This window comes from Watersipora subatra, chromosome 10, assembly GCF_963576615.1.
Source record: "Watersipora subatra chromosome 10, tzWatSuba1.1, whole genome shotgun sequence".
Classification (NCBI taxonomy): Eukaryota; Metazoa; Bryozoa; class Gymnolaemata; order Cheilostomatida; family Watersiporidae; genus Watersipora; species Watersipora subatra.
Genome location: NC_088717.1, coordinates 55,860,917 through 55,886,928, shown reverse-complemented (window position 1 = coordinate 55,886,928; position 26,012 = coordinate 55,860,917). Strand labels below are relative to the sequence as shown.

The 26,012-nt window shown below is 36.1% G+C and overlaps 1 long non-coding RNA gene across 1 annotated transcript; it reads right to left on the bottom strand.

The window, feature by feature from the left end:
• Nucleotides 1–22,110: 22,110 nt before the first annotated feature.
• LOC137407322 (uncharacterized) lies at nucleotides 22,111–25,286 on the bottom strand. Its single transcript, XR_010979946.1, has 3 exons — nucleotides 25,197–25,286; nucleotides 22,838–22,934; nucleotides 22,111–22,378 (listed from the first exon to the last, which is right to left on the bottom strand). It is a non-coding gene; the product is annotated as an uncharacterized lncRNA (long non-coding RNA).
• Nucleotides 25,287–26,012: the final 726 nt, after the last annotated feature.

The window sequence follows — 26,012 nt, the reverse complement described above, 5'->3', positions numbered from 1 at the left end:
TTGAAAACTATCCAAGCCATTATGATAATACTATATATAATCATAATAATCTTGAAGAGCTAGTTTAGAGCTGATATCTTTTGAGTGCCTAATTCACTGGCATGTTATTTGTAAGCACAATTCACAGGCATGTTGTTTGTAAGCACAATTCACAAGCATGTTATTTGTAAGCACATAATTCACTAGCATGCTTTTTGTAAACACATAATCCCCTAGCATGTTATATGTAAGTGCATAATCCACTAGTGTCTTGTTTGTAAGCACAATCAACTGGCATGTTATCGGTATGCACATCATTCCCAGGCATGTTATTTGCAAGCACATGCACTGGCATGTTCTTTCTAAGCACAATCTTTTGGTACATTATTAGCAAACATGTAATTCATGAGCATGTTAATCCACTGAGTCCGCATGTAATCCACTAGCACAGGGATGTCAAACTCAATTGTCCAAAGTATAAAACACAATCTAGGTCACGGGCTGAACAGAATAAACATTTATTTAACACACTAAAACAAAATGATTTTGCAACAAATATGGATAAAAACAGACAGGAATATCATTCTGAAACAGCTCATGTTTAATTGATGTGAGAAGTACGCGGCAAGGCAGCTGAAGCATTGCATTATGGGATCTTTAGTTCTGTGTAGTATTATGTCATCAGTTCTCCATATCGATGGGCCACGAATAACAATAATGTAAAATGATCTTACGAGTCAAATATGCTTACAAGGTGGGTGGGCAGCATGTGGCCCGTGGGCCGAGAATTTGACACATGTGCTCTAGCATGGTATTTGTAAACACACAATTCATTATAGTTGTTGCTAGTCCCTTAATTTTAAATTTTATAACACAACATAAGATTTATTCTACCTCGATGTAGAATACTGTTATCACAGAATTAAATAGAGGCACATTTCAGTATTTCTTGTTTACCAATTTGTCATCACTTTTTTCAATTTTGCAATTACAAGAAATTTTATTGTCACAGGTTTTACGGTGTATTAGAACCAACACATACCAATAATACAACCTGCATCTAAAGTCAGATTGCCTGCAACTGAACCAGCGTCACCAGCTCTAAACCGGAGGGGTTCATCTGGACACCATGTTGAAACAAAGTAACAAGCTCAGAGTCTGACTAGACTTCCCAGAGACTGTGCAATGGCCACAATCATAAATAACCTTATTCTCCCGCTAGCTGCTGCAGCAGACCAAAGATACCAATGTGTCTGGACCTGTCCCAATCCACTGAATTACATTTCTGTACCGCCAAAAAAGGGGCTTTGGTAATGCAAAAGCTAGTCTTCCTTGATACCTTTTGCATGCAGTTTTATAAGAGACTAGCTGCATTACCCATCCAGAAGAACAGGTTCACGTACAGCAAGAGGTTTATTGAGAGTTGTCTTTCATACTGTAGAACAACTCCAAATATGCAGTCTACTGAAGTTGTTGGGCTGATCAGACTGCATACACATAATGTGTATGCAGTATGTATCACTGCTTATTATGCAGTGATACATGTCAATCATTTTGGGAAAAACAATAGAAATCTGCAATGTGTTTTATAGCTAGTCTACAATGCATCAGTCTCAAACCACTAATCGGAGCTGTCCTATTTTTGTACAGAGAACCGATAATAAAATTGACATTGTTAGGCCAACTGAAGTTCCTCAAACTGGCAGTATTGAAAATTTTTTGCATGTTTTAAGAAATTCTACAAAATGTTTTACTATTGCATTGCTGAGCTATTGCCAGCATTTATTGAATGGAGACATCTATATGCACTAAATACATGACTCTTACACTTCTACATCGAATGGAGACTTCTAATACTAATCACGGCTTACTAGTTTTTTGTCTATAGGCTGTGTTTTGACATCGTATTTACAAATAGTGCTGCAGTAATATGGTTGTGTTAATAAAATTTATTATCAGTAAAATTTACATGTATAACAGCACAGACAGTATGAGGTCAAAGCAGATACAGCACTAGCACCTTACAATAATAAAACATAACGTCAACATGATAGCCTTTTTATGAAACACAATAAGGGAAACAGATGCATGAAAAAAAAAAATATATATATATCAGCCTACTGATATATATATATATATATTTATATATATATATATATCTACATTTATATATATATATATATTTTATGAGACACATAAGGAAAACAGATGCATGAAAATATATATATATATATCGGCCTACTGAAAAATATGCTAGAAGATGCTGCATGTGTATAATACCGGTATGTAGGTATAGCAGTACATGAAGAACATAGCATGACATAACAATAACATAATGTTAATTTAATGCAAGCATGACATAAGAATAACACAATGTTAATCAACGCAACACTTGCGGACAGACAACATTTTTTGTTTTCTGTCGGGTGTATGAACAAACAGTTTTCGGCTTGTGCCTACTTTTGAGCAGGCAACGTACAGCCGGCCATGGCTAAAGCAGGGGGACAGTATGTCGATACCAGCTACTTTGAGGGACTGGCCTTGCGACTTGTTGATGGTCCTAGCGAAGCAGACTCTGGTGGAGAACTGAATCATTTTAAATCCAAATGGTAGATCCGTTGGAATAATTGGGATTTTTGGAATAAAAACAGACTCTCCTCTACCAAATGCTGAAACGTTTTTGGCCTGAATTACGTGCGAAAACATTTGCATAACAAATAGCCGAGTGCCATTACACAACTTTGGAGGATTGAGGTTGCGAAGAAGCATGATTAGTGTTCCTATCTTTAGCTGCAATTTATGAGCAGGAAGTCCGGGCAAGTCCAGTGAGTTTAAGAATTCCACAGGATATTCTACAGCAGCGTCATCAGTCAACGATGTATCAACAGAAGCGAAGGTTTTTAAATTGCCAAGTGGTTGAGCTAAAAACTGTAAATTTATGGCAGCAGCTGCGTCATTTCGGGGACAAAGAATAGCTCGCTCAGATAACCAATCAACATCTTGGAACCTCTGTCGCAGATTAAGCTAAACTTTTATCTGAAGTTCCTCAGTTGGATCCACAAAAGTGCCGTAAACATCAAATGACACCAAACAATCCTCAGCACTGACTGGCAAAAGCCCTTCACCAATACGCATCAGTCCAGCAACGAAATGTGCGTTTGTTTTGTTGCCAAGAATAGCGGTACACATTTTTTGTGTCAAATGTAGCTGCACAACAGACGGCCACAAAAATGATGATTTAATGCATTCGTTTATCTCATCTGCGGGTGTGCCTTTTTGTATGACAGGTAGCGTTTGGCAAAAATCTCCAAAAAGTAAAAGACTTACCTCTCCGAAAAGTCTATTATTTTAACGCAAGTTCTTTAGTGTAAGGTTTAGAGCTTCAAATGCGAGCTTATACGACATTGTGCACTCATCCCACACAATAAGAACGCATCGTTGCAGAAGTTGGGCTGTTGCGCTGTTCTTTTTGATATTGCAAACAGTATTCTCAGTTCTGGTCAAAAAAAGGGGCAGTTTCAGTGCTGAATGCGCAGTGTGGCCATCAGGGAGTAAGGTAGTTGCAATGCCAGATGAAGCTACAGCCAAAACAATTTTTCCAGACTCTCGTACTTTTGCCAATATAAGATTAGTGACAAAGGTTTGGCCGGTCCCACCTGGTGCATGAAGAAACACTATATCGTCACTGCTTTGTTCAATTTTTTCTAAAACTGTGATATGCAGCTGTTTGCTCTTCCAGCAGCAGCAGTTGATTGGTTTCAACATGGCGACGGAGCTCTTCACAGTCATATGCTGTTTCGCATAATATTTCCTTTCACACAACAGGTTGCTCCACTCTAACAGGCCTGGGAAGACCCTAAACTGAGATGTTGTTGTTTGTGACATCGAGCACTTGGTCCTCGATAAATATAAAAGCAATGTTGAACATTCTATCTGTGAATTGCAGTTGTTGATACTGAGGCAGCTGTTGCTCATGAAGCAGGATATCTTCAGCCAAATGTTCCTTAAACTCTTGCCATAGCTGAAGAAGGTCAGAAAGCTGGCAGGTGCTCAACATAATAGCAAACAACTTACGCAGTTGGGCAGGTGACCGTACAGTTGCAGCTTCTTCCAAGGCCTCTCCCTCTACTGTGCATCATTTTCCGATAGCCCCAAACGCCTGCATGCTTCATGGAAAGTGGCACAGACATGACCTTCAACAGTTCCTAAATGCTGAAAGGACACCCGGTCAATCATGTGATGCAGCATGATTTGAAGAAAGAAACATTCACGATTGTTGGGATGAACAGTGTATACCCCTGCTAGGGCATCAGTTCAATATATGCCAGGATGATCAGGCACAGCAGCTCCTTGAACTCGTCTTTTCCAGCATATTGCAGATGCGTCAAAGGTGTAATAGGCTAGCAATGGGCAGTAGAGAAGCGTCCTGGCAAAAACATCAAGCGTACAAAGCTTGAAAAAGGCTGTAAGGGTAGTGTCACGTTGTTCTTGAAGTTGTTGCTGAAGATTTGCTTCAGTGAAATACACTCTCTGGCCATTCTCAAGATGGACACTCAGATGCTGGACAGACGGGTGTTGTGCATGAATGGGGAGACTGAAGATGCGCCAAATTGCTTCATTTGCACTGATGTACCTTCCACTCTCATAGCGGGCTACTTCATCAACCTGTGTTCCATCTCTTTCCAAACCGAACACTGTTTGATCACTACCCTTATTGACATATTTGCAAATTAATTGATGGGCTCCGCTGAGTTGCAAAATTCAACATTGATGTGTGCATTGAATACTTTAGACAGCACTATCCATCTATTGTCCAGAGTGATGTCGTAGGCCTCTCCAGCAGCTCGCAATGTGTGTCATTTGGAGAAACCTCCATCATCAGCAGAACGACGAGGATACAATGGATACCCATCTATGCCAGTAACAGTGTCTTTAATGAGAGCCTCATGGTACTTCTCGGTACATGTGCCGTCCTTCATGCAGGGTGAACCGTGGTTTAGCTGACCACATGGAACATGTACCACGTGCTTGGTGACAATTTCGAATAGCTCAGGGTCTTCCACTCGATTTGGTATTTCCACAAAAGGACACAATAAACCTGTTCTGGCCTGATGCGATCGCATAACCAAATTAGGCCATCAAGAACTTTGTCAGAGCCCTAGCCATGTTATCACTATTCTCAATAGCTATTTTCAGAGCTTTCAGGATTGTTCTGTTTACTGTCTCTACTTCCTGATTTGCTTGCCGCCATAGTGGAATTGTGGAGACCCATTTTATGCCGCTCCTTTGAGGTACTCTTGAAACTCGTGCAAAATAAATTGGACCACTGTTCGTTCTTAGCATGGCACAAAAACCAAACCTGCAAAACACTGTGTTCAGGAATTCAAATATTTTTCAGTCTAGAAGAAGTCCGGATCAAAAAAATTCATACTCAAAATAGCTGCTATAATAATCAATGGCAACAATGACTGATTAAACATTTAGTAGAGGTCTTAAGATATCTTGGACCAAGACCAAGGTTTGCCTGAAAACTTTGTCATAGAAACTGTTTGCTGTGGATCAAGTTGTGAAAATGTCATGCAATCTAAACGCTGAAGGCAATTATTATAGTTCTCAGCCTGTTTATCAATACCTTTACGTCCGAGTCACTGTTTGGTTTTGACAATTCCTTGATGTTCACGTACTAACTCTATCACATGCTCTCTCAAGCTTACAAAAATCATGATACGATTGCCTCTCAACAGCACTCCATTTTTCTCACTGGGCTCACTAGCTAGTGATTTGAAAGAAGTGGAACAACTCCCAAATCCATGACTGCAAAGTGCTTTAATCACATTTTGTATCTCAAGCCAATGTTAAGATTTTTCTACCAGATCTTCCCAATTTAAAGCTATTGAAAGCGATTCATGAGCAACAGTATTGGCATACTCGTCACCTACGACTGTTGCTATTAGCGGTGACTCGTCCATCTTGTTTACCATTCGTAAAAATGGATCAGCAATATTTCTTGTACCATGTTGGTATACTACACGAAAATTGAATGACTGCAAACGCAAAGCATAGTGTTCTATTCTAGGCAGGAGTTGAGATTTCGGAGGGATGAATATGAATTTGGACTGTTATCATTTGAAACTTGGTTCCAATGAGGTACATCATGAAGTGTTCACAGTTCCAAACCAATGAAAGCGTCTTTCTCTCTGACTACCGTTTTTCAATATTGGACAATGGCGTATACCCATAAACAATAACGCGATCAACACCATTTTGAGTTTGAATAAGTACTGTATAAGTACTAAACCAAATGAACTGCTGTCTACAACAAGTTTGGTCTTACACTTGGGATCATAATGAGCCTATATACTACTGTTTCACATCATGTCTTCGATTTTCTGAAATGCTTTATGCTGCTGATTACCCCAGCTGAATGCTACATTTTTGTGCATAAGCCTTGTGATAAATTTAGAAATAATTGCTAAGTCTAGAATAAACTTACTTGCAAAAATTACCAGGCCCATAAACTTCGGCACTCGGTGGCACTTTTCGATTTCTGAAAAACTGAAGTCATCAGAAAACTGAAGCCACGTTGGTGGGAAAAAGGCAAGAAACTAATTTGTAACCATTTTTGCTCTAACTCGTAAAAGAGTTTTACAGTTCGTCTAAAACTGTACCCCAAGAATCAACTAGTGTTCATTACGACAAGCTGTTTTTTGTTTTTTTGCCATATTAATACTTGGTGAGATAGCTTCAATAACTTTTGAGAAGAATAAATGAAATTATTAAATTCACATATAGATGAGTTATCATCTCTTCAGAAGCTCTGACTGAATGTTTCACACATGTGGTAAGTTCTGTTGTTGCTATGGCAACTAATGTTTCCACAATAATAATCTTATTATTCGCTACAAGCATCTTATCTGACACAATGAATACTGAAAGACTACTTCTAACTCTCAACCTGAGGAGGATATATACAGATAGTCTAGCCACCAGTTTAAACATTTTAGAATTTTATATTTTCAAACATGAAAAATCATTTCTTTCTGTTATTAATTCCTAATTTTTTACAATTGAGTGAAGCTAGCTAATTTCCTTTATGACATTTTCTCTTCAATACATAAAACATGTTTTTTACAAAATACGTTAAAATAACTTAAAATATTTAACTTAAAACTTTTCTTGAAAGAACATAAAATATAATAAAACTTAGTAAAATTACCTCCTTTGACCTTCTCCACATCGGAATCAAATTACCCGGTTCTAGAATATCTTTTAAATCTAAGTTATTTGCTTATGATGCAATTTAGCATTGACATTAATTTACATCTACCGAAAATTCCTAAACTAATTAAAATATCAAGCGCAGCTACCTATACGGATGTTAGTTGTCTACTCCTTCCTACTCTATCCACTGCTGTGTTGATGCTAATGATCATACTAACAGATTCACATAGCGCTTCCTTATTGTAGTCCAACCGTTAGACAATTATTGTAGAAATTGTTTGAATTATTAATTATTCTTTATACAAAGTAAAGTTAACTACAGAATACTCTTAGCAAATGAACTTGATGTTTAAATTATTGGACTGATTTTATGAAATTGCTGAGAAGTAAACAACAACATAGAACTTTTTATAATAAACAAGCCCTATACATAACAGTAATGTCAAGAATGCACAGGTTCTACTTAAACTAGTGATGTCACAGATTTTGTTGAGATTACGTATTGCTGCTACCTGTGTCAAGTTGTATATCTCCCCTGCTTTCTAGCCTTCTCCAGCTGTTCAAATACCGAGCAAATACCCGCTGAGCAAGTTTTCTCACTCCTTTTGATAGCTTGATCCGCTGTTCAACGCTTCGCCGCTGTTTTTCTCCGCTGCACACTGTCTAAAGTAATCGTAAGTATTATCAAGTAACTCTATGATATAAACTGTTTGAAATGTTTCGGTTAACAAACTCTTAATTTTGTTAACAATACTGACAAGAAAGAGTGAAAAAGAATAGAGCTCCGTTAAGTTTCTTTATGGTCTTTATGTAGGTTAAAATAATATCATTTTTAAATTACAGAGCGAGATGAGCACCCAGACATTGTGTCAATTGTGTAACGACAAATGGTGCGAAGCATGCAACCTCAAATTTGCAAGGAATTTTGATGGGACCAAACGTGAGTGTTATTTACTTATGCTGTTATGCTGATGCTACTTGTAGCTTGTGACTAACTGGGTTATACGGTTGGTCTTGTCAGCTTATTAACCTTGGTAAAGCTAAGCTTTAACAATGCCAATAAACAGACCTTATTTTTTTGTAAAATACTGTTCTAGCTTTATTTCACATTAGATTTAAAACAAAACGCTATTGTCTACTGGGAGGTACTGCTGACATATACAATGTCTTTGTATCCTTAGAAAATTACTCCTATAGTCATGTCATAAATGTTTCCATTACCAACACCTCTAACAGTTGTGTTGTGATACTTTTATAAGTTTAACTCCCGATTTACAGCAAAATAATAATTACAGCAAAACTTAACAGCAAAATTTTAAGAAGGCGAGAGCTTCCACAATGTGTTACACTAAATAATAATCACCTAAAAGAATGTAGAACAGTGCTGACACGCTATCACCTTTTTTTGATAGGTCCTCTCAAAGATATAAGACCCGACAATTACCGCCAACCTTCAACGAGTTACCATCAAACTCCATCAACCTCGACTTCACCTCCTTTATCATCGTCTTTATCTTCTTCACCTCCAGCGGCAGAGCCCAGTCCTATGAAAATCTACCGGGACTACGCTAACGACAATAACTTCCATGCTTACATATTTGAAGCAAGACGACCGATTCTACTTGACTCTTCGACAAATACGCGACCTCGACGACTGGACTTGTGGAACGAGACGACTCAAACAACGACAAGAATGACAAATACTTTTACTCAGACGGAAACCAATACTACTGACAAGCAGACTATAACTGACAATGTGACTACAGACAGACCGACTTTGACGGACTGGGCCCTGCCGCCTTTTCATTTTTGTTTTTACCCGTTTCTTCATTCATTTCTTTAACAAATACATTTATTCCTTTCCTCTACACCAACTTATTAAGCTTGTTTCTATCTTTTTTCCTTGTAGACTTCATTATAGCAATGCTAATAACATATCACATTACTTCAACACCAAGCAGAAATAATAACTGGCGTATGGTTTGCTAGCAACAGTTCAAAAACATGATTTAAGCAAGCTCTTTAATTGAACTCAGTTTTAAAGGCAAAAATGTTAATAGTATTTTGTGCAAAATATAACTATTGAAAAATGTAACACTCATTACAGTTTATATGTAGAGCTATTGATGTATTTTCGGAGGAACTGTACAACACTAAATTATATCACAGTCTGTAGTTATGCAGTGAGGAATTATTAGCTAACTAACTAGCTTATAATTAGTTAGCATTAGTGGGAGCAGCTTTGTTGGTTCAGTGGTTAAGGCGCTGGCTTATGATCAGTAGGTTAGTGGTTCGAACCGCAGACGAACCATGAGTAGTGTTAGGAAAGGCAAGCTGGTTCCCCATCCGTGCCCCAGCGTATATAAGAAGGGCAACTAGCACACCCGCGGGACTGAAAACAAAACCTGACAAAAAACAGATGAGGCCTTCTGTGAGCCAATAAACTGTACATGGTACTTATGAGGTCAGTGGATCAGTTGACCTCTCTGTCTGACATTCTACAACACTGTCACACGGAATGTATTGTAGAAATTGACTAGTAGTTTATGAGATATTTTAATAAGCGTAGGTAACCATGGTGATCAACGTGCCTTCTTCATAACCTTCTTCAAAGGTCAGTTGCTAGAAGCTATACTATAATTAGAGCAGTGTTTGTCCATCCGTCGTCCGCTTGTCCAAAGCAAAACAAATATTAAATTAGCCATAAAATTATATTAGCCTTCAATTTTCAGCGTAGTTTCACTTTGTAAGATCTTATATTTTTATCACACTTTATTGTTAGCAATGACTAGTCGTGTTAGACGCATTACAGTTTTTACTAATTTTAGATCTATGAACTTTGGGTGATTGTTATTGAACAATAATACTAATGAAAGTTATTGCTCATATTTTATCAGTAATAATAATGCCACAAACTGTAATAACATTGATAAAGCATCCAACTCGGACACGATCGCAGTTTTTTTTTAAACTGGTTGAAAAATGGTATGTTCTCAATTTGCAAGGTATTTTTGGTATTTTTCATGATATCAGCTACTGTAAATTTGTATAATGATTAATTTGGTACACAAATATAGTTCATAGACCGTCTGGTTCAACAGTTATGACAAAATTATAATTATGTACTTGTAAAGAAATTAATTTGGTAGCGGAACAGTTAATGAAGCGCATACTGCTTACTCATGATGATCTCTCACGATGCAGGAGACTGCTGAGTGTACCTTTATAGAAGGAGATTTGATAATGGCAAAGGTTATGGAAATAGGTAAAGGGTAGACAACTTTAATTATATTAAAGATAAGTTTTTAACAAGGGGATGTATATTATTTATCTCCCTATAAATTTGGTACAAATATTATATATATACTCATGTAAAAAGGAAGAAGGCAACATTTTTCTAAAAATTATAACAATTAATAAAAAAACATGAGCAAACAACTTCCGATTCAATCTTTAGTAAAATCTAGCAGTTACTTTTATGAAGAAAGTGAAAGTGGTGAAAAGTAAATCAGGACTGAAAAAACTAAAAATGTACAGACTAAGATATCTCATTAATTACTGATAGAATTCAAAATAATAAATACGAAACCAGCAGTATGTACAATAGATAACCGAGTTATATATTAATTTAAATGTTACATAGTGTCTTTCAAACTAGCTTTGTATTTCTATCAACTTGTACTTACGCACCGCCCATCTTTGGTACCGGTAGGCTACTCAACTGACATGTTTTAATCTTTACTATGTTTTACTATAATAGAAAACGCAATCGCTGTTAGAACAGATAAAACACTTACAATGGCCATTATTAGGTTGGCCATTTTGTGCCTCTATTTAATCCATTTAATATTCCATTATAACAGTACCAAACATAAAAATAGAATCGTATCAAGCTTACCGATGTTGTGTCAGTGAATTTAAAATTAAGTGAAGAGCAATGCGTTATTATATTCCTAATAAGTAGGCCAAATCTGAACTGCTGTTGGTCAGACAAATAGATCTGTGGCAGCAAGGACCAAAAATAAAACTGTAAAACAAGAACTGTGTAACCACTTGATGAGATAAGCAGCTATGAAGAAGCTCAGTACAATATTATATTGGCTGTAAATATAATCATACTAAGCAAAGACCTGGTTTTGCATAGATAATAAAAATTTGCATAAAAATTTATTTCTAATCAACATATACAGCATTTACCATTTGAACTTTTAAACGGAGGTGTTTGTTTAATTATTTGCATGTCTGGAAAAAAAGATTTCAGCTCACGAGTATTGTAGCGGATCCCTTGGTTCAAAGAGTTGTTGTCACATACAGGTGATGAGGCATAGTGTATATTTTATTCAACTTTATTATTTATGCTTGTCAACACCGTGAAACTACAATAAAACAATAACTTGATTGTTGATAGCAGGTTATTGAAAGTATGTTAATTATACAGTTGGTCATCTGTAAAGCCATTGGTAACATATAAAATAAAACACATAAAATGAAAGATATATCATTTAGCTTAATAACACATCCAGGAGATTGCTAAATAGTATGCGATTCTCCTTCTGGTTAATGCTTGATTATATATGTATATGACATTGGTGTAACGATGAAACATACAATTAAAAGAAAATATCAGCATTGAAATACAGAGATGTTTTGAGTTACCGCACCCATTGAGGTACTTTTGAAACTCATGCGAAATAAATTGGCCCACTGTTCGTTCTTAGAATGGCACAAAAACCAAACCTTCAAAACACTGTGTTCAGGAATTCAATTTTTTTTCAGTCTAGAAGTTTGGATCCAAAAAATTTATACTCAAAATAGCGACGATAATAATCAATGACAACAATGACCAATTAACCATTTGGTAAAGGTCTTAAGATATCTTGGATCAAGACCAAGGTTTGCCTGAAAACTTTGTCATAAAAACTGTTTGCTGTGGATCAAGTTGTGAACCAGTTATGCAATCTAAACGCTGAAGGCAATTATAGTTCTCAGCCTGTTTATCAATACCTTTACTTCCGAGTCACTGTTTGGTTTTGACAATTCCTTGATGTTCTTTACGTGCTAACTCTATCACACGCTCTCTCAAGCTTACAAAAATCATGATACGATTGCCTCCCAACAGCATTCCATTTTTGTCACTGAGCTCACTTGCTATAGATTTGAAAGAAGTGGAACAACTCCCAAATTCATGACTGCAAAGTGCTTTAATCACATTTTGTATCTCAAGCCAATGTTAAGATTTTTCTACCAGATCTTCTCAATTTAAAACTACTGGAAGCGATTCATGAGCAACAGTATTGGCATACTCGTCACCTACGACTGTTGCTATTAGTGGTGACTCGTCTATCTTGTTTACCATTCGTGAAAATGGATCAGCAATATTTCTTGTACCACGTTGGACACTACACGATATTGGAATGACTGCAAACGCAAAGCATAGTGTTCTATTCTAGGCAAGGGTTCAGATTACGGAGTGATGAATATGAATTTGGACTGTTATCATTTGAAACTTGGTTCCAATAAGGTACATCATAAAGTGATCACAGTTCCAAACCAATGAAAGCGTCTTTCTCTCTGACTACCGTTTTTCAATATTGGACCATGACGTATACCCATAAGCAATAACGCGATCAACACCATTTTGAGTTTGTATAAGTAATGCGCCTAAACCAAATGGACTGCTGTCTACAACAAGTTTGGTCTTACACTTGGGATCATAATGAGCCTACATTGTATATACTACTGTTTGACATCATGTCTTCGATTTTCTGAAATGCTTTATGCTGCTGATTACCCCAACTGAATACTACATTTTTGTGCATAAGCCTTGTGATAAATTTAGAAATAGTTGCAAAGTCTGGAATAAACCTACTTGCAAAGATTACCAGGCCCTTAAACTTCTGCACTCGGTGGCACTTTTCGATGTCTGAAAAACTCAAGTCATCAGAAAACTGAAGCCACGTTGGTAGGAAAAAAGACAAGAAACTTATTTGTAACCATTTTCGCTCTAATTCATAAAAGAGTTTTACAGCTCGTCTAAAACTGTACCCCAAAAATCAACTAGTGCTCATTACAACCAGCTGTTTCCTGTTTTTTTGGCCATATTAATACTCGATGAGGTAGCTTCAATAACTTTTGAGAAGAATAAATGAAATTATTAAATTCACGGATAGATGAGTTATTATCTCTTCAGAAGCTCTGACTGAATGCTTCACACAAGTGCTAAGTTCTGTTGTTGCTATGGCAACTAATGTTTACACAATAATAATCTTATTATTCGCTACAAGCATCTTATCTGACACAATGAATACTGAAAGACTACTTCTAACTCTCAACCTGAGGAGGATATATACAGATAGTCTAGCAGCCACCAGTTTAAACATTTTAGCATTTTATATTTTCAAATTTATAAAAGCATTTCTTTCTGTTATTAATTCCTAAATTTTTACAATTGAGTGAAGCTAGCTAATTTCCTTTATGACATTTTCTCTCCAATACGTAAAACATGTTTTTTTTATAAAATACGTTAACGAAACTTAAAATATTTAACTTAAAAAACTTTTCTTGAAAGAATATAAAATGTAATCAAACTTGGTAAAAGTACCTCCCTTGACCTACTCCACATCGGAATCAAATTATCCAGTTCTAGAATATCTTTTGAATCTAAGTTATTTGCTTATGATGCTGTTTAGCATTGACATTACTTTACATCTACCGAAAAATCCTAAACTAATTAAAATGTCAAGCGCAGCTACCTATACGTATGTTAGTTGTCTACTCCTTCCTACTCTATCCGCTGCTGTGTTGATGCTAATGATCATACTAACAGATGCACATAGTGCTTCTTTATTGTAGTCCAACCATTAGACAATTATAGTAGAAATTGTTTGAATTATTAATTATTCTTCACAGAAAGTCACAAAGTAAAGTTAACTACAGAATACTCTTAGCAAATGAACTTGATGTTTAAATTATTGGACTGATTTTATGAAATTGCTGAGAAGTAAACAACAACATAGGACTTTCTAGAATAAACAAGCTATATACATAATATTAATGACAAGAATGCACAGGTTCTACTTAAACTAGTGATGTCACAGATTTTGTTGAGATTACGCATTGCTGCTACCTGTGTCAAGTTGTATATCTCCCCTGCTCTCTAGCCTTCTCCAGCTGTTCACACACTGAGCAAATACCCGCTGAGCAAGTTTTCTCACTCTTGTTGATAGCTTTCTCTGCTGTTCAACGCTTCGCCGCTGTTTTCCCTGCTGCATAAGCCTTCTAATAGATTAAGAAATAGTTGCAAAGCCTGGAATAAGCCTACTCGCAAAGATTACCAGGCCCATAAACTTCTCCAGTCGGTGGCACCTTACTCTAGTCTAACCCGCTGTTCGCTGCTTCACCGCTGTTCCCTGCTGCATACTGTCTAAAGTAATCGTAAGTATTATTAAGTTACTCTATAAAATAAACTGTTTGAAATGTCTCAGTTAACAAACTCTTAACTTTCTTCACAATACTGACAAGAAAGAGTGAAAAAGAATAGAGCTCAGTTAAGTTTTTTTATGGTTTTTATGTAGGTTATAATAGTATCATTTTTAAATTACAGAGCGAGATGAGCACCCAGACATTGTGTCAATCATGTCATGACAGATGGTGCGAAACATGCAACCTCAAATTTGCAAGGAATTTCGATGGGACCAAACGTGAGTGTTATTTACTTATGCTGTTACGCTGATGCTACTTGTAACTTGTGACTAACTGGGTTATATGTTTGGTCTTGTCAGCTTATTAACCTTGGTATTAACAATGCCGATAAACATAACTTATTTTCTTGTAAAATACTGTGTTTTAGTTTTATTTCATATTAGATTTAAAACCAAACACCATTGGCTACTGGGAGGTACTGCTGACATATACAATGTCTTTGTATCCTTAGAAAACTAATCCTATAGTCATATCATAAATGTTTCCATTACCAACATCTCTAACAATTGTGTTGTGATACTTTTATAAATTTAATTCCCAATTTACAGCAAAATAATAATTACAGCAAAATTTAACAGCAAAATTGTAAGAAGGCGAGAGCTTCCACAATGTGTTACACTAAATAATAATCACCTAGAAGAATGTAGAGCAGCGCTGACACGCTATTACCTTTTATTGATAGGTTCCCTCGAAGATATAAGACCAAACGGTTACCATCACCCTTCAATGAGTTACCATCAAACTCCATCAACCTCGACTTCACCTCCTTTATCATCGTCTTTATCTTCTTCACCTCCAGCGGCAGAGCCCAATCCTATGAAAATCTACCGTGACTACGCTAACGACAACAATTTCAACGCCTATATACTCAGTGCAAGACGACCGATTCAACTTGACAGCTCGACTAACACGCGACCTCGATGACTGGACTCGTGGAACGAGACGACTCAAACAACGACAAGAATGACAAATAGTTATACTCAGACGGAAACCAATACTACTGACAAGCAAACTATAACTGACAATGTGACTACAGACAGACCGACTTTGACGGACTGGGCCCTGCCGCTTTTTCATTTTTGTTTTTCCTTGTTTGTTCATTCATTTCTTTAACAAATACACTTATTCCTTTCCTCTACACCAACTTATTGAGCTTGTTTCTATCCTTTTTTTCCTTGTCGAAGTCATTATAGGAATGCTAATAACATATCACATTACTTCAACACCAAGCAGAAAAAATAACTGACGCATGGTTTGCTAGTAACAGTTCAAAAACATGATTTAAGCAAGCTCTTTAATTGAATTGATTTTTAAAGGTGAAAATATTATTAGTATTTTGTAAAAAATATAGCTAATGAAAAGTGTAACACGCACTACAGTTGATATGTACAGCTATTGATGTATTTTCGGAGGAACTGTACAACACTAAATTATATCACAGTCTGTAGTTATGCAGTTAGGAATTATAAGCTAACTAGCTAGCTTATAATTAGTTAGCATTAGGGGAGCAGCTTTGTGGGTTCTGTGGTTAAGGCGCTGGCTTATGATCAGGAGGTTAGTGGTTCGAATTACAGATGGACCATGAGTAGTGCTAGGAAAGGCAAACTGGTTCCCCATCCGTGCCCCAGCGTATATAAGAAGGGCAACTAGCACACCCGCGGGACTGAAAACAAAACCTGACAAAAAACAGAAGAGTCCCTCTGTGAGCCAATAGACTGTACATAGTACTTATGAGGTCAGTAGGTCAGTTGACCTCTCTGTCTGACATTCTACAACACTGTCACAAGTAACGTATTGTAGAATTTGACTAGTAGTTTATGAGATATTTTAATAAGCGTAGGTAACCTTGGTGATCAACGCGCCTTCTTCATAACCTTCTTCAAAGATCGGTTGCTAGAAGCTATAATTAGAGCAGTGTTTGTCCATCCGTTGTCCGTTTGTCCAGAGCAAAACAAATATCTGCATGCATTGAGTCCATAAAACTATGAGTATCCAATTTTCAGCATAGTTTCACTTTGTAAGATTTCATATTTTTATCATACTTTTTTGTTAGCAATAACTAGTCATGCTAGACGCATTACAGTTTTTACTAATTTTAGATCTATGGACTTTGGGTGATTGTTATTGAACAATAATACTAATGAAAGTTATTGCTCATATTTCATCAGTAATAATATTGCCACAAACTGTATGGAAAAGGTTATAGAAAAAGGTAAAGGGTAGACAACTTTAATTATATAAAAGATAAGTTTTAACAAGGGGATGTATATTATGTATTTAACTATAAGTTTGGTATATATATATATTATACACATAATCATGTGAAAAGGAAGAAGGCAACATTTTTCTAAAAATTATAACAATTAATAACAAAAAACATGAGCAAACAACTTCCGATTCATTATTTAGTAAAATCTAGCTGTTACTTTTATGAAGAAAGTGAAAGTGGTGCAAAGTAAATCAGGACTGAAATAACTAAAAATGGACAGACTAAAATATCTCGGTAATTAGCGATAGAATTCAAAATAACAGTTATGAAAACAGCAGTATGTACAATAGATAACCGAGTTATATATTAATTTAAATGTTACATAGTGTCTTTCAAACTATCTTTGTATTTCTATCAACTTGTACCTATGCACCGCCCATCTTTGATACCGGTAGGCTACTCAATTGACATGTTTTAATATTTAATATGTTTTATTATAATAGAAAACGCAATTGCTGTTAGAACAGATAAAACACTTACAATGGCCATTATTAGGTTGGCCATTTTGAGCCTCTATTTAATCCATTTAATATTCCATTATAACAGTACCAAACATAAAAATAGAATCGTATCAAGCTTACCCATGTTGTGTCAGCGAATTTAAAATTAAGTAAAGAGCATTGCGTTATTATATTCCTAATAAGCAAGCCTAATCTGAACTGTTAATGGTCAGACAAATAGATCTGTGGCAGCAAGGACCAAAAATAAAACTGTAAAACAAGAACTGTGTAACGACTTGATGAGATAAGCAGCTATGAAGAAGCTCAGTACAATATTATATTGGCTGTAAATATAATCATACTAGGCGAAGACCTGGTTTTGCATAGATAATCAAAAACTTTGCATAAAAAGTTATTTTCAATCAACATATACAACATTTACCATTTGAACTTTTAAATGAAGGTGTTTGTCAATTTTTGTGCGTGCCTGATAAAAAAAGATTTCAGCTCACAGGTATTGTAGCGGATCCCCTGGTTCAAAGTTATGTTGTCACATATGGGTGATGAGGCATAGCGTATATTCTATTCAACTTTATTATTTATGCTTGTCAACACCGTGAAACTACAATAAAACAACAACTTGATTGTCGATAACAGGTTATTGAAAGTATGTTAATTATACAGTTGGTCATCTGTGAAGCCATTGGTAACATATAAAATAAAACACTTAAAATGAAATATATATCATTTACCTTAATAACACATCCAGGAGATTGCCAAATAGTATGCGATTCTCCTTCTGGTTAATGCTTGATTATATATGTATATGACATTGGTGTAACGATGAAACATAAAATTAAAAGAAAATATCAGCATTGAAATACAGAGATGTTCTGAGTTACCGCACCCCTTGAAGTACTCTTGAAACTCATGCAAAATAAATTGGACCCACTGTTCGTTCTTAGCATGGCACAAAAACCAAACCTTCAAAACACTGTGTCCAGGAATTCAATTTTTTTTCAGTCTAGAAGTTTGGATCCAAAAAATTCATACTCAAAATAGCGACGATAATAATCAATGACAACAATGACTGATTAACCATTTGGTAGAGGTCTTTAGGTATTCTGGATCGAGGTTTGCCTAAAAACTTTGTCATAGAAACAGTTTGCGGTGGATCAAGTTGTGAAACAGTCACGCAATCTAAACGCTGAAGGCAATAGTTCTCAGCCTGTTTATCATTACCTTTACTTCCGAGTCGCTGTTTGGTTTTGACAATTCCTTGATGTTCTTCACGTGCTAACTCTATCACATGCTCTCTCAAGCTTACAAAAATCATGACACGATTGCCTCTCAACAGCACTCCATTTTTCTCACTGGGCTCACTAGCTAGTGATTTGAAAGAAGTGGAACAACTCCCAAATTCATGACTGCAAAGTGTTTTAATCACATTTTGCATCTCAAGCCAATGTTAAGATTTTTCTACCAGATCTTCCCAATTTAAAGCTACTGGAAGCGATCCATGATCAACAGTATTGGCATACTCGTCACCTACGACTGTTGCTATTAGCGGTGACTCGTCCATCTTGTTTACCATTTGTGAAAATGAATCAGCAATATTTTTTGTACCATGTTGGTATACTACACGAAATTTGAATGACTGCAAACGCAAAGCATAGTGTTCTATTCTAGGCAGGAGTTGAGATTTCGGAGGGATGAATATGAATTTGGACTATTATCATTTGAAACTTGGTTGCAATGAGGTACATCATGAAGTGTTCACAGTTCCAAACCAATGAAAGTGTCTTTTTCTCTGACTACCGTTTTTCAATATTGGACAATGACGTATACCCATAAGCAACAGCGCGATCAACACCATTTGGAGTTTGTATAAGTAATACGCCTAAACCTAATAAACTGCTGTCTACAACAAGTTTGGTCTTACACTTGGGATCATAATGAGCCTATATACTACTGTTTGACATCATGTCTTCGATTTTCTGAAATGCTTTATGCTGCTGATTACCTCAACTGAATGCTACATTTTTGTGCATAAGCCTTCTGATAAATATAGAAATAGTTGCAAAGTCTGGAATAAACCTACTTGCAAAGATTACCAGGCCCTTAAAGCTCTGCACACTCGGTGGCACTTTTCGATGTCTGAAAAACTGAAGTCATCGGAAAACTGAAGCCACGTTGGTGGGAAAATGGCAAGAAACTTATTTGTAACCATTTTCGCTCTAACTCGTAAAAGAGTTCTACAGTTCGTCTAAAACTGTACCCCAAGAATCAACTAGTGTTCATTACTCATATTCAAAGTTTTGTTGTCACATACGGGTGACAATTTGTAGAAAAAGATTGTTATTCTTTTATTTTGTAATATTTTTAATGCTGCTTTGATACTATAATAAAAAAATGCTAATAAAAGCATCGTTTTCAAAAGTTCATTGCAGGAGCTTCGTGTTTTTAACGATAAAAGTTGTCTACAAAGATGGCCGACAACGATAGAATGATGTCACGAAAAAGTGAAAGATACTTAGTTATATATAGATAAATCAAGTCAAATTTGCTTTTGTTATTATCAAATTAAAATTCAAAGAAATTTCCTACACTTGTGTTGACTTGAGTATGACACACAATGTAGATGGTGCCGTGTCATACTCAACAGCACTCAATAAGAGCCGTGTGTGAGCAGGTGTGAGCCAGTGTAAATACAGGCTTTTAGTTTGAGTAAACTGTGTCATAAAAAAAAAAAAAAATTTCATAAAAATATGGAAAAAACAAGATATCTGAAAAAATTAAGTGATTAAGATAAAAGCATTTGTTCACAATTGGGAACACAAATATTTTTGCAAACTGAGAAGAACAAACTGCCCTATGTCCTGCTCAAAGTTGGCTGTTCAGGAGTGTTAACATGTTGTGAACTGTCACACGCAATACCCTATGCTGACATCAGCGCTGCCTTGCTCATTTCTGACTTTCTAATTTCTATTTTAGATTTTTCATGTTTGTTTCACTACATCACTAACAAAACTATTTTCTCCAGATTCAACAGTTTTTCTACACCTCAACAATATTTTTTATACATATTTTCTTATGTATCAATTTCTCACATTTGCTGATGTTGTTTCAAATGTGCAACTTCATCAAAGGCTTTTTTATGATAATATATGCAATCATAGTAACCTTGAAGAGCTAGTGTAAAGCTGAGATCTTGTGAGTGCCTAATCCATTTATAAGCACATAATCCGCTGGCGTGTTGTTTGTAAGCACACAATCCTATAGTTTTTGCTTATATTATAGCACAAAATCAAAGATTGGCCAAACGTAGTCTGGTGTTCTGAATGTTACTGCCATGGCAACCATCTTCAATGTAATACACTAAAACTAAACTAACAGCAATTGTACCAATCATGGTGCAAAGTTCGGCAAGCTTCATGGTTTAGATATGACAAAAACACAAATAAAAAAAATGTTGTAAATTCATCACCACTCATTGAGTACTACATTGAAATACTGCAAAATAACACATTTTATGTACTTCGTAATTGTAATTTTTGTGAGTTTTCCTGTTGTGGAAACACAACTCTGAAAATCAAGAAAACTAATCTCATCAGAAAAACATTGTCATCATAGAGTGTTGACAGTTTCAGCTAGTCAATATTCTTTGGTCTAATTTTAGAGTATTCATGAGATTTGCTGATATTGAACTGTCATCAGTCACCATGACTGTCAGTTCTTGTCAGGTTGCAGCAATGGTTTGCCATTGCCTTCTGTTGGGTGTATTTATTGAGACACCATCTCTAGCTAACAGGTCGTTGACTCACAGAAGGACCCATCCGTCTGTTGTCAGGTTTCGTTTATAGTCTTGCGGGTATGCTAGTTACCCTCCTTATTTGCTCTGGAGCGCAGATGTGAGAGCCAGTTTGGTCGCCAATGAACCGACTGGATTTGGCACATGAGCAATTGTGGTTGGAAGCCCTTTGCAACACGACCCATAGTACGTGTGTGGTTCAAACCAGTGTCCTATTTATTCTTTATAAGCCAGCACCCTAACCACTGCCTGAACCAGTTTGCCTTTCCTAAAGGTACTCATGGTCCATCTGCTATTCAAACCACTGACCTACTGGCCATAAGCCAGCGCCCTAACTACTGATCTCACTAGGCTGCTTCCCTCTAAACTGAACCATGGCAACTTCTCTTTACCTCTTTTTAATTCCTTATTTAACTCCCTGTCATAAACTGCTAACCCATACATGAGACTACAGCCCAGCTTTTATAGACATTTAGAGATATTAATTGGAATTGTCTGTATGTTTTATTTCTATTAGACTGCAATATCTAATTGGTATTTCATTTTTAGGCAATGTTAGTTGTACAGCCTTAATCGTAGCAATGGAAAGACTTCTACGACATTCTGCACCAGTTCATGCACCAGTTATTTTTTCTATTTGGTGTTAAAGTAATGTGATATGTTATTGGCATTGATATAATGAATTCCACAAAGAAAAAAGATAGAAACAAGCTTAATAAGTTGGTGTAGAGGAAAGGAATAAATGTATTTGTTAAAGAAACGAGGAAAAACAAAAATGAAAAGGCGGCAGGGCCCAGTCCGTCAATGTCGGTCTGTCTGTAGTCACATTGTCAGTCATAGTCTCCTTATCAGTCATAGTCGTTTCCATCTGAGTAAAATTATTTGTCATTCTTGTTGTTGTTTGAGTTGTCTCGTTCCACAAGTCCAGTCGTCCAGGTCACGTGTTCGCCGAGCTGCCAAATTGATTTGGTCGTCTTGCTTTGAAAATATAGGCGTTTAAATTGTTGTCGTTAGCATAGTCACGGTAGATTTTCATTGGACTGGGCTCTGCCGCTAGAGGTGGAGTAGATAAAGACGATGATAATGATAAAGGAGGTGAAGTCGAGGTTGATGGAGTTTGATAACAACTGGTTGAAGGTTGGTGGTAATCGTTGGGTCTTATATCTTCGAGAGGACCTATAAAGAGAATGTGATAGCGTGTCAGAGCTACTCTACACTTTTTAGGTGATTATTATTTAGTGTAACACATTATGGAAGCTCTCTACTACTTTAAATTTTCTGCAATTACAATTTTGCTGTACATCATGAATTAAAATTATAAAATTAATACATCAAAGTTGTGAGAGACATTGCTACTGGAAACATTTTGGCCATGACTGTAAGAGGATTTTCTAAAGGATACACAGACATCGTATATGTCGGAAGTACCTCACAGTAGCCAATGGTATTTTGTTTTAAATCTAATAGGAAATAAGACTAGAACACAGTATTTTACAAGAAAATAAGTTCTGTTTATTGGCATTGTTAAAACTTAGCTTTACCAAGGTTAAAAAGCTGACAAGACCAAACATATAACCCAGTTAGTCACAAGCTACAAATAGCATCAGCGTAACAGTATAAGTAAATAACACTCACATTTGGTCCCATCAAAATTCCTCGCGAATTTGTGGTTGCATATTTCGCACCATCTGTCATTACATGATTGACACAATGTCTGGGTGCTCATCTCGCTCTGTAATTTAAAAATGATATTCTTATAACTAGAGCTGCACAATGATCGCGTTAATTCAACGATTAACGCGATCAATACAAATACACGATTAGCTGAGTTGAGCTAATTAATCTTCAAATTAAATGCAACCGAGGTGATGAGCATGATGTGTTTTTTCTATTGTTTAATATATTGTAAAGGATTTTGCGAGTCTTTACTCAGGCACGATCTAGATAGTAATACATGTTGCAATAATTGTAAGAGAAGTGAGTGTAGCTTTTCGTTTAATTTATTGCGAAGGAAATTAGTTGTGGAACTGCGACTACCTGCTCTCCTAGCGAGTGCACTCCCACATACATGTACATATATTTTCCCCAGACCGTAAAATGGAACTGGGTAGGAAACTGTATAAGAATAAATGATTAATAGAGTCGCTAACACGTGGGCTATATTACGTCCAAAATAACAAAGTACAGTGTACCCTCGAGATACGATTACCCTGATATACGATCTTTTCACCTTACAAAGTGGAACATTGTGAGATCTTCACCTCCCTATACGAATTTTATTTCACTGTACGATTTTGAGAAAAGTTTCACCCGAGTTAAAATTGGGCGGTCGGTGTGCTCATAACACACGTTGAAATAAAAAAAGACACCGAATATAGTTGGCAGAGTTAGTTAGAAGAGACACGACGATCGACCTTCCTCATGTCAGCTTCCGCGTAGAAAATTTCGTGTAAAATACACAAGCGAGAGCAATTATTCATTTGTAGCGTTATAATATCTTTTACTATAAACTTTTAGTCAGCATACGTATATAACTACAAGTATCTACATTTAATTCGTTAGCTATGAAATCTGAGACCGATACAAACGTTACAAAACGAAGGAAAAATGATTTCGATGTCAACAAAGTTGGATGTCGTAAATAAGAAGAAGGCACCCGTATTATTAACATTCTCAAGGCATATGATCGCAACCAATCAGCATTTGCAGTTATTATTAAAACAAGAACTCCATTAAAATAAGCACAAGAAGGAGCTTACGACTGAAGATTTGAAGGAGTTAGAAGGCCATGCACGCGATCAGCATTCAAAAGGAGCAACCATTTAGTAAGGGCGAGGAAGTAGAAGATACAGAAAACCCCACATTGGCAAAAATATTTCAAGTGTTTAATTTACTGATGTGGAATGGTACATTAAAACAATACATGAATAATATATATTATTTATCTCTTGTGTGGCATGTTTTTCATATTTTATTCATTTTATTTGTTTCCTTTTGATTTTATGTTTTATTTTCTTGTTTAACCATGTCTTTGCAGGTGGGTTGTCTCCTACGTAAATACAATTCATCGTATGTATGTAACTCATATAACTACCTACTCAAGATAGTTGACGCATTCACATTACTTTCTGAAACTTGTTAAAGCCCTGTCCGCTAGGGTATAAATACGAACAAACTTTGTAGGTAGGGTTACATTGATTTTTGTGCACATTTCATACAAGAAAAACTACTGTAGCACCTTCTCTGGATCTTTCTACAAGCGTTAGCTAGCTAGCAGTTTACTGCATTGCACCAGCAATTTTTTTTCTTTTAAACCAGAAGAAAAATTGGACAGGATTAGAAAACTTTCTTTAGCCTGCTAAAAATTCCATTTCATTACGTATTAAATTAATCTTCAAGTGTACAGCAACATAATTAGCATTGATACGTTTTTGCCTCCTCTCTGCTTTATTCGCTACATGTACCAGCTAAAGTCACCTTACTACAAAGGTATGAACGTCCTGTGTAATAGTAAATAAAATTTTATTCTTTTCGGTAGCCATTAAATGGTCAGGTGTGTGAGAGGCCGCTTTCGATAACTGCATCGCCTGGCCTTTTTTATTGAATTCTGGTTGGAAAAGGTTTCAACCAGACACGCTAAATTTTATAATGAAAGTGAAGACAGAAACTTATGATGGATCAAATTTCGTGATAAAATGTTGAACTTCAGTAAAATAGTTTAAAGAACCAAAATACATACTAAAACTTGGTTTTAAGTGTGAGTTTGGCAAGTTAAACTTATTTAGAGTGAATTAAAATTTTATGTTATGCGTACCTTTCGAAGGTAAGAACTTCTTACCATACGATCTGCATTTGGTACACAGATTGTTATAGCTCCTTTTACTGCTTTTAATTACTAAGACAATACTATAACAACACTATATCAAACCCAGCGTAGCTATTTCAATCAATCAAGATTATTGATAAATGCAATCAATGCAATAATTCCAAATACCTGTTGTAGCGTTCTTGAGTTGATCTCGATCCCAGTGCGTCCACCAGGTTGGAAATCCGGACTCCAAAAGAATACCTTTCTGTCCTCCAGATCTCCCACCTCGGGTTGGTTAGTGACGCTCTTCCTGCGTTTATCAATCCTATTGGATCTTTCTTGAAACCTGGAAGTTCTAGCCTGAGACGAAACAGTAGATAAGATGATCAATAACACTGATGAAGTCGTTTGTAGAATATTGAGATTCTAGGCTGCCCTCCGCTTTCTAACTTTAGCTAGATTACACAGTTAAAATTGACGTTGTTGCTGACATAAATCACTGTTCGTGTCTGACTGCAATTGATACCTTTAAGGCACCATTGAGTACCAATATATCACTTATTTTGACGGTTCCTCTTCCTACGAATAGTGTGAGTAAAAATCAGCAACTACCCATTGTTCAATATATATATTTAGAATCCGTCTTACATTCAATTCCAGCTATAACAGTTCACCTGGAGTTAAGATTGTCAGTCCCTGACATTCAACTGAGTCGAAAAGGATGTTAAGTATTAGTAACCCAGATACTAATACTTCGAGTAGATTGCCGTATGCTACCGTAGGGAGGTGGCTTTGCGATATCTTTTCGCGGCTTTACGATATCATTTGCTAATACCTGTCTGTATATTATTGCATGATGTCAAACGTAGTCCTACTATTCTTCTCTGTCCTTCTTGCTGGTGTGGTCGCGGTTCATGAGTATGTAAGTACTGAATTTTCCAAATCCATATACCAATGATATATATACATAAATAATCTGCACTAGAAACCCATAAACCAAAA